The sequence below is a fragment of the Camelus bactrianus genome, chromosome 33 (assembly GCF_048773025.1).
Source record: "Camelus bactrianus isolate YW-2024 breed Bactrian camel chromosome 33, ASM4877302v1, whole genome shotgun sequence".
In the NCBI taxonomy this organism is placed as follows: Eukaryota; Metazoa; Chordata; class Mammalia; order Artiodactyla; family Camelidae; genus Camelus; species Camelus bactrianus.
The window spans coordinates 2,346,996-2,352,076 of NC_133571.1; the positions used below are offsets into that span (position 1 = coordinate 2,346,996).

At 43.4% G+C, this 5,081-nt stretch overlaps 1 pseudogene; it reads left to right on the forward strand.

Annotated features, from left to right (window-relative positions):
- The first annotated feature begins 343 nt into the window (after window positions 1-343).
- Window positions 344-2,584, forward strand: LOC141575831 (THO complex subunit 6 pseudogene; annotated as a pseudogene).
- The last annotated feature ends 2,497 nt before the right edge of the window (window positions 2,585-5,081 follow it).

Below are 5,081 nucleotides of genomic sequence, written 5' to 3' on the forward strand. Positions count from 1 at the left end.
GTGACTAAACACTTCACTTCAATACACATTGACTGAGGAGGGGAAATGTACATTGTGGTATTCATGCCATCATATCACTCATTTAACTCTGCCCATGTGATAACTGTCTTCAAATAGCTGGGACACTAACAAGTGGACACCAATTTAACTTACAAATTGCTAGAAGGTGAATTACCAAGAACAAGTTCCAGGAAGGACTTCTATCTAGGAGAACTGTAATACGTAAAACTGCTAAACCCTCTGGAAGCCCTTTCACTACCCCTCCAGATAGTGCCACCATGCTTAGCACTGAAAGCATTCATTCGAGGAGACTGAAAAATCATCAATTCAGGGGTGTTGTAACATGGACTGTGAGAGGTTGGACTGAGTCAGATGTTTTTTGCATGCAGAGAAAAGGTGAACAAAGTGACTTCTAAATCTCCACTCAATTCTAAAGTGCAATTCAATTACTTAAATATCCATTTTACTGAGCATAAAATATGAGTCATGAAAATGAGGATTTCCCTTGCAGTCTTGTTTATGCCTAATGACTTGGTGAAATTATTAACAGACCACCCTTTGCATCTCAAAAGTGTCACTGTCACTAGAGAATGTTAATTCCTTTTTTTAAGTTTATTAATTCCTTTTTTAAAGTGATATGCCTCTAGGAGTCTGTCAACCAGCTCCATGGAGACTGACAGGCTGGATTCTATGCCTGAAAATAATAATCTCTTTGGTTTTCCTTCTAAATATAGGGTTTGATGTTACTAAATGTTAGTGTTTTCCATTGCTCCTCTCAGCTACAACCCTAAACCTGCAAGGCCTGATGTGTTGCATACATTTTGTGTAGGTAAGAATGAGAAAACATTTGAGAGTAATTTCTAAAATCAAGGCAAATCAAAGGATTTAGGAATTTACCTGAATACTGGTTGTTAAAGGTTATAATGGAGGAATCATACCCGAATTCAATCCCTTGCCCTGGAGCCCCACCATTGTCGCCGTATGTTAGGGCTTCATTTCCTCTGATGGATTATAAATACAATGTTGAAATGCTAATTCTCATCTACGTCCTAGTCAACAATCATGGTGTGACTGAAGATTTAGAAAAGGGACTTGTCAAATGTGCAGATGACCTAAAGTTATGATTAAAATATAATTTGTTGGATAACAGGTTAAAGATTCTTAAAGTTCTAAACAGGCTAAAACAAAAAGCCCACTCAGAAAAATACAATTTAATGCAGATAAATTAAAAGTCTTACTTTTAGCTTAAAATGAAACCAAAAGGATATATGAGAAAAGACAGGTGTAAAATTGTTCACATGAAGAACCCCCCGGAGCGCGGGCACGGAAGACGGACGGCAGGCGGCTCCGCCCAGTGGGGTGGGGGTGGGGGTCGGGGTCAGGGGCAGCGCGGCCGCAGTGGGCGCCGCCCAGTGTTGGGTTCCTCTTGGCGGGCTCCTCCGCTCCTGGGGCTCGGGGTGCGCGGCGGCGGTGCTGGGAGGCGGGGCGCCGCTAAGGGGAGACGCCCTTCGGCGCTGGCGGACCCGTGGGGCTGCCTGGAGCGCGGGCGCTCTGGGACTTTTAGTTCTGGAGGTGGAGCGAGCTGTGCCGTACGCGGGGCCTCTGGCTCAGGCCGAAGCATTTATGGCTCTGCCCTGGCTGCATAGGACCATTTTCTCCCAGAGTCTCACCCTGTTCCTGGCAGCTGGCAACAATTACAGGCAGATAGCCGTCTTTAGCTTGTCTGCTGCTTTGAGCTCCGAGGCCAGAGAGGAAAGTAAGAAGCCCGTGGGGACCTTCCAAGCCCATGTTGGGCCTGTCTACAGCATGGTCTGCCCTGATCGACATCTGCTCGTGCTGGGGATGGGGAGGCGAAGGCCTGGCTTTGGGCAGGGATCCTCAAGAAGGGCTGTAAGGAGCTGTTGCTCCTTATGTCAGCGCCCACACAGGACCAGCCTGGAAGTACCTGAGGTCAGTGCTTTGCTTCTCCTCCCCAAGGAGAAATCCCTCTTCCTGGCTGGGGAAGACTGTCAGCTGCATTTGATGGACCTTGAGATGGGGACCTTCAGGCGACTCCATCCACACGGACTACATCCACTGCCTAGCACTGCAGGAGCGGAGCCCCGAGGTGCTGTCAGGTGACGAGGATGGGGCTTGTGCGGCTTTGGGACCTCCGCCAGGCCAAGGAGGTCCAGACTACCGAGGTCTACAAGCACGAGGAGTACTCTCGGCCCCACAGTGGGCGCTGGATCGGATGTTTGGCAACTGACTCAGACTGGATGGTCGGTGTAGGTGGCCCAGCGCTCACCCTCTGGCACCTCGGATCCTCCACACCCACCACCATCTTCCCTATGATGGCACCACAGAAGCACGTCACCTTCTACCAGGACCTGATTCTATCAGCGGCCAGGGTCACTACGTCAGCCAGTGGCAGCTAAGTGAGGAGCTCAAGGCCCAGGTGCCTGGCTTCTCCCCAGGCTGCTAAGACTCAGCCTCAGCCAGCAAGCATCAGCCTGAGTGCAAGGTCCTGACAGCCTCAGGCAACAGCTGCAGGGTGGATGTCTTCACCAGCGTAGGCTACCAAGCTTTCTCCCTGTCCTTCTGACCTCCAGCGACACCCCCACCTCCATCTCTGGTTTGGAGCATTTTTTCTTCTTTTTTTTATACAAATAAAATTTCGGGCTTTTCAAAGAAAGGAAGAAAAGAACCTAGGGAATTATTTGGGATAGTATGATCCAATGGTGTGATAAAGACACTAAGAATGGGTAATATTTATGTTGAAAGAAAAGTAAAATGTCCAGACCAATAAGTGAAACAGTCACATGGTGTTTTACATTGTTAGGACCATGGGTGGTACTGTGTTCAGCTCTATAATTTAAGGTAAAATAGATCGAAGTCTATTAAGAACAAATAAAGAAGCAAGGAATGCATAGCTGGGCAAACAGAGATGTTAGGGAGGTAAAATAACAGCACAACAGTAACGATACTATTCTGATTGCACCACTGACAAAGCAGTGCTTTCTGTGTTGCTGCAGACACTTTAAGTAAGTTGTCTGCTCTAACTCCTGCAAAAACCCTAGGAAATAATACTACTGGTTCCTTTTTTCAGATGAGGACTCTGGTGCTCAGGAAAGTAAGTTGTCTAGGATTACTTCCATACTAAGTAATTGAAGGCATTTGTGTAGAAGAGAGAAAGACATCCTTTCCAAAGGGAAAGGAATAGAAGCTACAACCGGATGCAAAAGAAAAAGTCCTAGTATTCATAACTGCATTAGGATGAAACTGTCTGCCCGCCTACCAGCAGGTTCTCCTTTGCTGCATGTAATCATGCTGAGGCGAACTGAAAGGAATAGAATTTACAGAAAAAAATGTTCCTGTGCTGATTGGGAGGTGGGGTTAGGTAACCTTCAGGTTTCCCTCCAACGTTAAAGTCCATGCTTCTAATTTTGAGAAATGGGGTACATTTTTTACCTTGGTATTATACACTACTTAGATCAGATCAAATTAAATCAAATTGAAAAAGTCATTCAAGCAGTTGTGCTGAACTGACAGGTCTCTTTAATCAAAACAGCTGTTCCAGTTAAACTGTGTAGATGTATCCATTAATCTATTTCTGTAAATGTCACATTTCACTTGGGTTTTCTATTTGTAAAAGCAACTTTATGAATATTATCTATACATCATATTAGTATCAAGAATATTAGCAAAGACTTTGCCCACAGGTTTATGGAGTATAGTTAGTTCACAGTCTCTCCCTGCCCCACTAGACACACACAGGAGCTGGTGCTGCTGAGCGGGACGAGCCTCCAACAAGCTCATTCATAACTAAGAGAGAATCTCAGCCACTTTGGCAATAGAAAATAAGAATTCTAAACCATTTCTGGAACCTGTATCCTCCCTGAAATACAAATTCCTCAAATCTTACATGAGGCCCGTGTTAAGTAGAAGGAAACCTTTCAACTGAATTGGCCCCACATGGGTTTTGTATGTCTAACCAGTTTCTTTCCCCTCCCCTCACCCCATTTTTGTCAGTTTTCAGTCAAATTCAGGTGATTAAAAAAAAAAAAAAAACAATAACCTTGGGTTGTGCTCATGAAGCTACAATAGAGAAACTGGAAGAACCCAGAACAAATACTTGTTACTTGGGGAAGTAAAACCGCAAAACGCTAGGGTTTCCCTGACAAAAACAAAAAGATAGGCATAAAATATAGACAAGGTGGGCTCATTCATTTCGTTCTTTTCTTTTCTTTTTTTTATTTAGTTCTTTACTTTGTTTTTTCCTTTTTTTGTAAATGTGTGTGTCTATAGCATGTCAATAGCTGAACAGTTCAAATCCTGACCAAGTCCATCCTTTATTTTGTACTCTCACTGTGTTTGTCTCTTCTGTATCTCTACTTTATTGTGTTACCTTAGAATTATTTGTGTGTCCATTGCTTAATATCCATTTCCTCACTAGACTGTCTGCCCTATGAGGGTAGGTATAATGTCTGTTTTTGCTCACCCTTATACTTAGAGTTTCAGAACAATGCTGACATGCATGGTGCCAGTCAATAAGTACTCAGTGAATGAATAAATTAATGAATGTAACCTTGGAGAGCAAATTTTGATTAACCACAAGCTTTATAAATCATTTACACAGGAAAGCTCCAGGACAGACTTTATTTTATCCAAAGAATATCTTTGCAGAAAAGTTTAAGGAAAAACCATTCTCACACTGTTGGAGAACACTACCATTAACTGTGTCATCTCTGAAAAATAAAAAGGACAATAAACAGCCCACAAACCAGCCTGAAATTGGCCAAAGTCTAAATGTTTTTTCATTCCTAATTTATGTGATTTTATCACTACAATTTTTTTTTTTTTTTTTGGAAAGCCAAGCCAGATTTCTGGCTTTTCAAATTATACTTCCCAAGTTCCTCTCTAACACACAACAGGTATGTCTTGAGTCACCATGCAATGAGATCTGACATCAGGCAATATAGATAACACTGTACCACATCTTAAGTATACCTTCCATGAGGCATACAAAAGAATAGCATGATGCAGATTTTGCTGGCTTACTTAAGTTATGCCTTTAAGCACTTCCTATAAGCTGAAATGAG